Source organism: Equus caballus, chromosome 15 (assembly GCF_041296265.1).
Source record: "Equus caballus isolate H_3958 breed thoroughbred chromosome 15, TB-T2T, whole genome shotgun sequence".
NCBI lineage: Eukaryota > Metazoa > Chordata > Mammalia > Perissodactyla > Equidae > Equus > Equus caballus.
The window spans coordinates 14,634,079-14,647,258 of NC_091698.1; positions in this window are offsets into that span (position 1 = coordinate 14,634,079).

Sequence of the window (13,180 nt, forward strand, 5' to 3'; positions counted from 1 at the left end):
ACAGAGAGTCAAGGAAAGGCGTGCTCTGCTTACACGACTCTCTACTTTTCCCTGGGTCTGAACCCTTTCATAGCTAATCCGCTTTTTTTAACCGAGCAGCTTTGCCAAAAAAAAAAAAAAGGTTACCAACAAACACTAAACAAACCAATATAAAGAATACATATTAAATAAGCCTAACCCTACTATACTACTGGCTTTTATTTCCCTGGGATAATTTGGACAGCATTAGGTGGTTTTACTAAGAGCAGCCTCGTCGAGGGAGATTATTTCTAATTCCACAGTGCTGCAGATGCGGTCAGTAGCAACTGCAAGCTGCAAAGGAAACAAAACAAAGTTGGGTGTAATCCATTCAAGTTCACACGTTTCACCAGGGACAGCCTCCAAGCCTTTCATACTTAGGTATGCATTTACCCATTTCTTTAATCAACCACTACTAACGCCTACTAAAGGCCAGACACTGCTCTAAGTACTCTACGGATATGAAATATCCTCTCACCTTTACACTCACCTATGGAGTGTGTATGATAACCATCCCCGTTTTACAGATCAGGAAACTGACACACAGAATGGCACAGTAACTTGCCCAAGTTCACACAGCCCGTAGGTGGCAGAGCCAGGACCCATTTGACAGAGTCTGGCTCCAGAGGCCACGTTCTGAATCACCACGCTTAGTCTCCAAAAACCTAGAGAAAGCGCCAGCCTCAATGGAAAAGTTTTGTCTTCCCCACCCTACAGTCCCTACGCGGCGGCCCCAGTCTCCAGGGCATTCTTTCAGCTCCTCTGACAGGCCATCCTCCTCCCTTGCCCTGTCCCAACACTCTCCCGCACAAGTCCTCCTTGTCTTTTAGGCCTCTGCTCTCAGCTTCAACATCACTGCCTAAGTCACAAAGTCTAACAGTAAAATGCCGTATTTCTCAACACTCAACACGAAAGTGCCTTTACGTATCTCCTAGGTAATTGGTTGCTGCCTGTCTGTCCTTTCCAACCAGGCTGTGAGGTCCAGTACGTCAAACACCCTGTCAGTCTTGCTCACCAAGTGTCCAGGCCACCGAACACGCACCGACCAGAGGAAAGGAAGGACTTGTCCCAAAGTCAACTCTCCAGACTTTCTGTGCAAGGAGGGAACGAACGGAGCACCCTCCAGCCTCACGCTTTCTTTTCCAGACTTTCAAGTGTGGGGCACATACCTGTGCTCACAACGCTCCCCGGACAGCCCCCACTGCACCCCTAACAGGTAGACTTCTGCACAGTCAAGGGCTTTGGAAAGCACTGGCCTCTGCACACAAATATTACGTGGCCCTCGACAGGCCACTTCCCCTGAACCGGCCTGAGCTTCAGGCCCACAACAGGCTTCGTGAAAACCCCAACGGAACGTAGCCTCGAAAAGAGGGAGACCCGCACTCCTCAGAACGCCTCGAGACCAGCGTCCTTATCGACTTCGCGTCTGTCCTTCCAAGAAGCCGAGACCACGGGTGGCGCTTCAGCGCCCGACTCCCGGGCACCGCACGCCCAGGCTGGCCCCGTGCCCGGCACACACCGCCCGTTCCACGAACGCCTCAAGCGCACGAAGAGACCCCCCTCGCTCCCCGCGCCGCACAGCTGTCCCGCGACCTGACGGGCACCTCTCGGCGCACAAGCCTATTCCTCGGGGACACGCTCGCCTCCCACCAGCCCCCAGGCCCACGCCCCCCAGGTACCTCTCTCAGGTGGAATCCTCTTCGCAGGCGCCCTGGTCCTCCGTGTCCGGCGAGCAGGAAGAGCGGGAGCTGAAGGACGGCCTCCTCAGGCTAGCGGCCGTGGCTGTGGAGGGCCCGGGCTGCTGTGCCCAGCGGGGACGCGGAGCGGCGTCCACGGACGCCGGGGGAACGGACGAGCCCGGCCCGGGAGAGAGCAGCACAGCGCGGCCGGACTCCGCCGGGCTCGGCTCTGGGCAGGCAGGCGCGGCTCGCCGACGCCTCCCACGCCTCCCAGGACGGCGGCCCAGCAGCCGCGCGCTCCTCTCCTCTCCTCTCCTCGCGCGCGCGCGCCGCCGCCCAGACGCTGCCCGGCCGTTGCCCCGCCCCCCCCCCCTCCGGCGGTGGACTGCGGACAGCGACGGGGACACCCTCCTGGGAGAACTCCTGCGGCCCCGCCCACACGCTTCGGACCTTCGCGCAGCGGGAAGGTGCGCTGACAGGGACGCAGGGTCCCCGCTACGCTCGCTCTCGGGGAACTGCAGCCTCCTCCCTCGGCTTTCACTTGAATGTCAGACCCGAAACCATGCAACGTCTACAAGCAAACATAGGCAGTGTGCTCTTTGACATCAGTCTTAGCAGCCTATTTTCAAGTACCACGTCTGACTGGGCAAGGGAAACAAAATACAAAATGAACAAACGGGACTACATCAAAGTCAAAAAACATCCTCTGCACCGCAAAGGAAACCATCCACAAAACCAAAACACAACCTAACAACTGGGAGAAGATTCTTGCAAACCGTATATCGGATAAGGGGTTAATATCCAAAACACAGAAAGAACTCATACATCTCAACAGCAAAAAAAATCAACAACCCAATTGAAAAGGCGGGCAAAAGATCTGAGCAGTGATTTCTCCAAAGAAGGTATACGGATGGCCAACAGGCATATGGAAAGGGACTCAACATCCTTAGCGATCAGAGAAATGCAAATCACAACTACAAGGAGATGTCACCTTACTCTGGTCAGAATGGCTCTAATTAACAAGACAAGAGACAAGTGTCGGAGAGGATGTGCAGAGAAGGGAACTCTCCTGCACTGCTGGTGGGAGGGCAGACTGGTGCAGCCACTATGGAAAGCAGTATGGAGTATCCTCAGAAAACTAAGAACACATCTACCATATGTATGATCCAGCTAGCCCACTGCTGGCTATTCATCCAAAGAACTTGAAAACACCAATGCAGAAAGACACATGCACCCCTGGGTTCACTGCAGCATTATTCACAACAGCCAAAACTTGGAAGCAACCTAGGTGCCCATCAAGGGAAGAATGGATAAAGAAGATGTGGTATGTATACACAATGGAATGCCACTCGGCCCTAAGAAATGATGAGATCCGCCCATTTGTGACAACTTCGATGGACCTTGAGGGTATTATGTGAAGTGAAATAAATCAGAGGGACAAAGTCAAACACCGTGTGATCTCACTCATAAGGAGAAGATAAAAACAACGACAAACGCGCACAGAGCAAAGGAGATTGCATTGGTGGTTACCATAGGGGGAGGGGGGAGGGGAGAGAGCCAAAGGGGCGATGAGGCTCACATGTGAGGTGACGGACTATCATTAGTTTTCGGGTGGTGAACACGATGTAATCTACACAGAATTCAAAATATATTACAACGTACATCTGAAAGCTATATCATCTTAGGATCCACTGTTACTGCAATAAAACAAAATAAAATAAAATAAAATAAAATAAAATAAAATAAAATAAAATAAAAAAGTGTAGGAGCCTCAAGAGGCTAACAGGCTTTTGAAAAGTTATTCCAGGGAATTTTATGGCTTAGCTCAGGGCGGCAGACACCAGCCTGAGACACAGCTGTGACACAGCCACTAACTTCAACTCAACTATATTCCGACTGGAGGGAAATCAAAACTACTGTCATCATAATTGATTGAAGGCTGCACTTTGTGCCAGATCCTGTGCCGACTGCTTTGCACCAACTGTCTCATTTAATCCTCACATCCAAAAGGTAGGTTACCGTTATTCTCCCCATTGTCAAGGTGAGGAGGCGGAAGCAGAAAGATGGCAATCTGCCTGGAATTCACAGAAGGATTCTCTAGGTAATGACATGACTTTTGGACAAGATTTCAAGGTTTAACACATTACAGTGCAGATGCAGATCCCAGTATCACAGAACGTGAAAAACACTGAGTCCCGCCAAATGTATTAAAACACTAACTATGGAGCCTCACAATCTCTTGGCCTGTTTTCTCAGATGAGGGAAAGCCCAGCGTGAAAAACCGTTGATGAGATGTCTGCAGAGGCGGACTACGTCTGGTCTTTAAAGCCGGGAACTATCCCAGTAGATTCTGAGTCAGTGGGTCCAGAGTAGGCCTTGAGCGTCTCTGTTCTTTTCCAAAGCCCCACAGGCTACACTTCCGTGCCCTTGGAGTTGGGAAGTACAGTCATGCCCTACATCGGGACGTTTCAGTCAACAACGGGGGTCCCATCAGATTAGTCCCACATGGCCTAGGTGTGTAGGAGGCTCTGCCATCCAGGTTTAGGAACTCCGTGGTGTCGGCACAGTCTCGAGATTGCCTGACCATGACACACTCCTCAGAACTTATCCCCACCGTTAAGCAAAGCATGACTATACTGCCTTGGATTCTCCACGGTCCCAGACCCTGCACTGTTTAGATGACTGCACACGCAGAGGGCACCTCGTCTGAGGCAGAGAGCAGCTGGAATCACAAAAGCTCTCGACAGAGAGTCAAGGAAAGGCGTGCTCTGCTTACACGACTCTCTACTTTTCCCTGGGTCTGAACCCTTTCATAGCTAATCTGCTTTTTTTAACCGAGCAGCTTTGCCAAAAAAAAAAAAAAAAAAAGGTTACCAACAAACACTAAACAAACCAATATAAAGAATACATATTAAATAAGCCTAACCCTACTATACTACTGGCTTTTATTTCCCTGGGATAATTTGGACAGCATTAGGTGGTTTTACTAAGAGCAGCCTCGTCGAGGGAGATTATTTCTAATTCCACAGTGCTGCAGATGCGGTCAGTAGCAACTGCAAGCTGCAAAGGAAACAAAACAAAGTTGGGTGTAATCCATTCAAGTTCACACGTTTCACCAGGGACAGCCTCCAAGCCTTTCATACTTAGGTATGCATTTACCCATTTCTTTAATCAACCACTACTAACGCCTACTAAAGGCCAGACACTGCTCTAAGTACTCTACGGATATGAAATATCCTCTCACCTTTACACTCACCTATGGAGTGTGTATGATAACCATCCCCGTTTTACAGATCAGGAAACTGACACACAGAATGGCACAGTAACTTGCCCAAGTTCACACAGCCCGTAGGTGGCAGAGCCAGGACCCATTTGACAGAGTCTGGCTCCAGAGGCCACGTTCTGAATCACCACGCTTAGTCTCCAAAAACCTAGAGAAAGCGCCAGCCTCAATGGAAAAGTTTTGTCTTCCCCACCCTACAGTCCCTACGCGGCGGCCCCAGTCTCCAGGGCATTCTTTCAGCTCCTCTGACAGGCCATCCTCCTCCCTTGCCCTGTCCCAACACTCTCCCGCACAAGTCCTCCTTGTCTTTTAGGCCTCTGCTCTCAGCTTCAACATCACTGCCTAAGTCACAAAGTCTAACAGTAAAATGCCGTATTTCTCAACACTCAACACGAAAGTGCCTTTACGTATCTCCTAGGTAATTGGTTGCTGCCTGTCTGTCCTTTCCAACCAGGCTGTGAGGTCCAGTACGTCAAACACCCTGTCAGTCTTGCTCACCAAGTGTCCAGGCCACCGAACACGCACCGACCAGAGGAAAGGAAGGACTTGTCCCAAAGTCAACTCTCCAGACTTTCTGTGCAAGGAGGGAACGAACGGAGCACCCTCCAGCCTCACGCTTTCTTTTCCAGACTTTCAAGTGTGGGGCACATACCTGTGCTCACAACGCTCCCCGGACAGCCCCCACTGCACCCCTAACAGGTAGACTTCTGCACAGTCAAGGGCTTTGGAAAGCACTGGCCTCTGCACACAAATATTACGTGGCCCTCGACAGGCCACTTCCCCTGAACCGGCCTGAGCTTCAGGCCCACAACAGGCTTCGTGAAAACCCCAACGGAACGTAGCCTCGAAAAGAGGGAGACCCGCACTCCTCAGAACGCCTCGAGACCAGCGTCCTTATCGACTTCGCGTCTGTCCTTCCAAGAAGCCGAGACCACGGGTGGCGCTTCAGCGCCCGACTCCCGGGCACCGCACGCCCAGGCTGGCCCCGTGCCCGGCACACACCACCCGTTCCACGAACGCCTCAAGCGCACGAAGAGACCCCCCTCGCTCCCCGCGCCGCACAGCTGTCCCGCGACCTGACGGGCACCTCTCGGCGCACAAGCCTATTCCTCGGGGACACGCTCGCCTCCCACCAGCCCCCAGGCCCACGCCCCCCAGGTACCTCTCTCAGGTGGAATCCTCTTCGCAGGCGCCCTGGTCCTCCGTGTCCGGCGAGCAGGAAGAGCGGGAGCTGAAGGACGGCCTCCTCAGGCTAGCGGCCGTGGCTGTGGAGGGCCCGGGCTGCTGTGCCCAGCGGGGACGCGGAGCGGCGTCCACGGACGCCGGGGGAACGGACGAGCCCGGCCCGGGAGAGAGCAGCACAGCGCGGCCGGACTCCGCCGGGCTCGGCTCTGGGCAGGCAGGCGCGGCTCGCCGACGCCTCCCACGCCTCCCAGGACGGCGGCCCAGCAGCCGCGCGCTCCTCTCCTCTCCTCTCCTCGCGCGCGCGCGCCGCCGCCCAGACGCTGCCCGGCCGTTGCCCCGCCCCCCCCCCCTCCGGCGGTGGACTGCAGACAGCGACGGGGACACCCTCCTGGGAGAACTCCTGCGGCCCCGCCCACACGCTTCGGACCTTCGCGCAGCGGGAAGGTGCGCTGACAGGGACGCAGGGTCCCCGCTACGCTCGCTCTCGGGGAACTGCAGCCTCCTCCCTCGGCTTTCACTTGAATGTCAGACCCGAAACCATGCAACGTCTACAAGCAAACATAGGCAGTGTGCTCTTTGACATCAGTCTTAGCAGCCTATTTTCAAGTACCACGTCTGACTGGGCAAGGGAAACAAAATACAAAATGAACAAACGGGACTACATCAAAGTCAAAAAACATCCTCTGCACCGCAAAGGAAACCATCCACAAAACCAAAACACAACCTAACAACTGGGAGAAGATTCTTGCAAACCGTATATCGGATAAGGGGTTAATATCCAAAACACAGAAAGAACTCATACATCTCAACAGCAAAAAAAATCAACAACCCAATTGAAAAGGCGGGCAAAAGATCTGAGCAGTGATTTCTCCAAAGAAGGTATACGGATGGCCAACAGGCATATGGAAAGGGACTCAACATCCTTAGCGATCAGAGAAATGCAAATCACAACTACAAGGAGATGTCACCTTACTCTGGTCAGAATGGCTCTAATTAACAAGACAAGAGACAAGTGTCGGAGAGGATGTGCAGAGAAGGGAACTCTCCTGCACTGCTGGTGGGAGGGCAGACTGGTGCAGCCACTATGGAAAGCAGTATGGAGTATCCTCAGAAAACTAAGAACACATCTACCATATGTATGATCCAGCTAGCCCACTGCTGGCTATTCATCCAAAGAACTTGAAAACACCAATGCAGAAAGACACATGCACCCCTGGGTTCACTGCAGCATTATTCACAACAGCCAAAACTTGGAAGCAACCTAGGTGCCCATCAAGGGAAGAATGGATAAAGAAGATGTGGTATGTATACACAATGGAATGCCACTCGGCCCTAAGAAATGATGAGATCCGCCCATTTGTGACAACTTCGATGGACCTTGAGGGTATTATGTGAAGTGAAATAAATCAGAGGGACAAAGTCAAACACCGTGTGATCTCACTCATAAGGAGAAGATAAAAACAACGACAAACGCGCACAGAGCAAAGGAGATTGCATTGGTGGTTACCATAGGGGGAGGGGGGAGGGGAGAGAGCCAAAGGGGCGATGAGGCTCACATGTGAGGTGACGGACTATCATTAGTTTTCGGGTGGTGAACACGATGTAATCTACACAGAATTCAAAATATATTACAACGTACATCTGAAAGCTATATCATCTTAGGATCCACTGTTACTGCAATAAAACAAAATAAAATAAAATAAAATAAAATAAAATAAAATAAAATAAAATAAAAAAGTGTAGGAGCCTCAAGAGGCTAACAGGCTTTTGAAAAGTTATTCCAGGGAATTTTATGGCTTAGCTCAGGGCGGCAGACACCAGCCTGAGACACAGCTGTGACACAGCCACTAACTTCAACTCAACTATATTCCGACTGGAGGGAAATCAAAACTACTGTCATCATAATTGATTGAAGGCTGCACTTTGTGCCAGATCCTGTGCCGACTGCTTTGCACCAACTGTCTCATTTAATCCTCACATCCAAAAGGTAGGTTACCGTTATTCTCCCCATTGTCAAGGTGAGGAGGCGGAAGCAGAAAGATGGCAATCTGCCTGGAATTCACAGAAGGATTCTCTAGGTAATGACATGACTTTTGGACAAGATTTCAAGGTTTAACACATTACAGTGCAGATGCAGATCCCAGTATCACAGAACGTGAAAAACACTGAGTCCCGCCAAATGTATTAAAACACTAACTATGGAGCCTCACAATCTCTTGGCCTGTTTTCTCAGATGAGGGAAAGCCCAGCGTGAAAAACCGTTGATGAGATGTCTGCAGAGGCGGACTACGTCTGGTCTTTAAAGCCGGGAACTATCCCAGTAGATTCTGAGTCAGTGGGTCCAGAGTAGGCCTTGAGCGTCTCTGTTCTTTTCCAAAGCCCCACAGGCTACACTTCCGTGCCCTTGGAGTTGGGAAGTACAGTCATGCCCTACATCGGGACGTTTCAGTCAACAACGGGGGTCCCATCAGATTAGTCCCACATGGCCTAGGTGTGTAGGAGGCTCTGCCATCCAGGTTTAGGAACTCCGTGGTGTCGGCACAGTCTCGAGATTGCCTGACCATGACACACTCCTCAGAACTTATCCCCACCGTTAAGCAAAGCATGACTATACTGCCTTGGATTCTCCACGGTCCCAGACCCTGCACTGTTTAGATGACTGCACACGCAGAGGGCACCTCGTCTGAGGCAGAGAGCAGCTGGAATCACAAAAGCTCTCGACAGAGAGTCAAGGAAAGGCGTGCTCTGCTTACACGACTCTCTACTTTTCCCTGGGTCTGAACCCTTTCATAGCTAATCTGCTTTTTTTAACCGAGCAGCTTTGCCAAAAAAAAAAAAAAAAAAAAAAAAAGGTTACCAACAAACACTAAACAAACCAATATAAAGAATACATATTAAATAAGCCTAACCCTACTATACTACTGGCTTTTATTTCCCTGGGATAATTTGGACAGCATTAGGTGGTTTTACTAAGAGCAGCCTCGTCGAGGGAGATTATTTCTAATTCCACAGTGCTGCAGATGCGGTCAGTAGCAACTGCAAGCTGCAAAGGAAACAAAACAAAGTTGGGTGTAATCCATTCAAGTTCACACGTTTCACCAGGGACAGCCTCCAAGCCTTTCATACTTAGGTATGCATTTACCCATTTCTTTAATCAACCACTACTAACGCCTACTAAAGGCCAGACACTGCTCTAAGTACTCTACGGATATGAAATATCCTCTCACCTTTACACTCACCTATGGAGTGTGTATGATAACCATCCCCGTTTTACAGATCAGGAAACTGACACACAGAATGGCACAGTAACTTGCCCAAGTTCACACAGCCCGTAGGTGGCAGAGCCAGGACCCATTTGACAGAGTCTGGCTCCAGAGGCCACGTTCTGAATCACCACGCTTAGTCTCCAAAAACCTAGAGAAAGCGCCAGCCTCAATGGAAAAGTTTTGTCTTCCCCACCCTACAGTCCCTACGCGGCGGCCCCAGTCTCCAGGGCATTCTTTCAGCTCCTCTGACAGGCCATCCTCCTCCCTTGCCCTGTCCCAACACTCTCCCGCACAAGTCCTCCTTGTCTTTTAGGCCTCTGCTCTCAGCTTCAACATCACTGCCTAAGTCACAAAGTCTAACAGTAAAATGCCGTATTTCTCAACACTCAACATGAAAGTGCCTTTACGTATCTCCTAGGTAATTGGTTGCTGCCTGTCTGTCCTTTCCAACCAGGCTGTGAGGTCCAGTACGTCAAACACCCTGTCAGTCTTGCTCACCAAGTGTCCAGGCCACCGAACACGCACCGACCAGAGGAAAGGAAGGACTTGTCCCAAAGTCAACTCTCCAGACTTTCTGTGCAAGGAGGGAACGAACGGAGCACCCTCCAGCCTCACGCTTTCTTTTCCAGACTTTCAAGTGTGGGGCACATACCTGTGCTCACAACGCTCCCCGGACAGCCCCCACTGCACCCCTAACAGGTAGACTTCTGCACAGTCAAGGGCTTTGGAAAGCACTGGCCTCTGCACACAAATATTACGTGGCCCTCGACAGGCCACTTCCCCTGAACCGGCCTGAGCTTCAGGCCCACAACAGGCTTCGTGAAAACCCCAACGGAACGTAGCCTCGAAAAGAGGGAGACCCGCACTCCTCAGAACGCCTCGAGACCAGTGTCCTTATCGACTTCGCGTCTGTCCTTCCAAGAAGCCGAGACCACGGGTGGCGCTTCAGCGCCCGACTCCCGGGCACCGCACGCCCAGGCTGGCCCCGTGCCCGGCACACACCGCCCGTTCCACGAACGCCTCAAGCGCACGAAGAGACCCCCCTCGCTCCCCGCGCCGCACAGCTGTCCCGCGACCTGACGGGCACCTCTCGGCGCACAAGCCTATTCCTCGGGGACACGCTCGCCTCCCACCAGCCCCCAGGCCCACGCCCCCCAGGTACCTCTCTCAGATGGAATCCTCTTCGCAGGCGCCCTGGTCCTCCGTGTCCGGCGAGCAGGAAGAGCGGGAGCTGAAGGACGGCCTCCTCAGGCTAGCGGCCGTGGCTGTGGAGGGCCCGGGCTGCTGTGCCCAGCGGGGACGCGGAGCGGCGTCCACGGACGCCGGGGGAACGGACGAGCCCGGCCCGGGAGAGAGCAGCACAGCGCGGCCGGACTCCGCCGGGCTCGGCTCTGGGCAGGCAGGCGCGGCTCGCCGACGCCTCCCACGCCTCCCAGGACGGCGGCCCAGCAGCCGCGCGCTCCTCTCCTCTCCTCTCCTCGCGCGCGCGCGCCGCCGCCCAGACGCTGCCCGGCCGTTGCCCCGCCCCCCCCCCCTCCGGCGGTGGACTGCGGACAGCGACGGGGACACCCTCCTGGGAGAACTCCTGCGGCCCCGCCCACACGCTTCGGACCTTCGCGCAGCGGGAAGGTGCGCTGACAGGGACGCAGGGTCCCCGCTACGCTCGCTCTCGGGGAACTGCAGCCTCCTCCCTCGGCTTTCACTTGAATGTCAGACCCGAAACCATGCAACGTCTACAAGCAAACATAGGCAGTGTGCTCTTTGACATCAGTCTTAGCAGCCTATTTTCAAGTACCACGTCTGACTGGGCAAGGGAAACAAAATACAAAATGAACAAACGGGACTACATCAAAGTCAAAAAACATCCTCTGCACCGCAAAGGAAACCATCCACAAAACCAAAACACAACCTAACAACTGAGAGAAGATTCTTGCAAACCGTATATCGGATAAGGGGTTAATATCCAAAACACAGAAAGAACTCATACATCTCAACAGCAAAAAAAATCAACAACCCAATTGAAAAGGCGGGCAAAAGATCTGAGCAGTGATTTCTCCAAAGAAGGTATACGGATGGCCAACAGGCATATGGAAAGGGGCTCAACATCCTTAGCGATCAGAGAAATGCAAATCACAACTACAAGGAGATGTCACCTTACTCTGGTCAGAATGGCTCTAATTAACAAGACAAGAGACAAGTGTCGGAGAGGATGTGCAGAGAAGGGAACTCTCCTGCACTGCTGGTGGGAGGGCAGACTGGTGCAGCCACTATGGAAAGCAGTATGGAGTATCCTCAGAAAACTAAGAACACATCTACCATATGTATGATCCAGCTAGCCCACTGCTGCCTATTCATCCAAAGAACTTGAAAACACCAATGCAGAAAGACACATGCACCCCTAGGTTCACTGCAGCATTATTCACAACAGCCAAAACTTGGAAGCAACCTAGGTGCCCATCAAGGGAAGAATGGATAAAGAAGATGTGGTATGTATACACAATGGAATGCCACTCAGCCCTAAGAAATGATGAGATCCGCCCATTTGTGACAACTTCGATGGACCTTGAGGGTATTATGTGAAGTGAAATAAATCAGAGGGACAAAGTCAAACACCGTGTGATCTCACTCATAAGGAGAAGATAAAAACAACGACAAACGCGCACAGAGCAAAGGAGATTGCATTGGTGGTTACCATAGGGGGAGGGGGGAGGGGAGAGAGCCAAAGGGGCGATGAGGCTCACATGTGAGGTGACGGACTATCATTAGTTTTCGGGTGGTGAACACGATGTAATCTACACAGAATTCAAAATATATTACAACGTACATCTGAAAGCTATATCATCTTAGGATCCACTGTTACTGCAATAAAATAAAATAAAATAAAATAAAATAAAAAAGTGTAGGAGCCTCAAGAGGCTAACAGGCTTTTGAAAAGTTATTCCAGGGAATTTTATGGCTTAGCTCAGGGCGGCAGACACCAGCCTGAGACACAGCTGTGACACAGCCACTAACTTCAACTCAACTATATTCCGACTGGAGGGAAATCAAAACTACTGTCATCATAATTGATTGAAGGCTGCACTTTGTGCCAGATCCTGTGCCGACTGCTTTGCACCAACTGTCTCATTTAATCCTCACATCCAAAAGGTAGGTTACCGTTATTCTCCCCATTGTCAAGGTGAGGAGGCGGAAGCAGAAAGATGGCAATCTGCCTGGAATTCACAGAAGGATTCTCTAGGTAATGACATGACTTTTGGACAAGATTTCAAGGTTTAACACATTACAGTGCAGATGCAGATCCCAGTATCACAGAACGTGAAAAACACTGAGTCCCGCCAAATGTATTAAAACACTAACTATGGAGCCTCACAATCTCTTGGCCTGTTTTCTCAGATGAGGGAAAGCCCAGCGTGAAAAACCGTTGATGGCATGTCTGCAGAGGCGGACTACGTCTGGTCTTTAAAGCCGGGAACTATCCCAGTAGATTCTGAGTCAGTGGGTCCAGAGTAGGCCTTGAGCGTCTCTGTTCTTTTCCAAAGCCCCACAGGCTACACTTCCGTGCCCTTGGAGTTGGGAAGTACAGTCATGCCCTACATCGGGACGTTTCAGTCAACAACGGGGGTCCCATCAGATTAGTCCCACATGGCCTAGGTGTGTAGGAGGCTCTGCCATCCAGGTTTAGGAACTCCGTGGTGTCGGCACAGTCTCGAGATTGCCTGACCATGACACACTCCTCAGAACTTATCCCC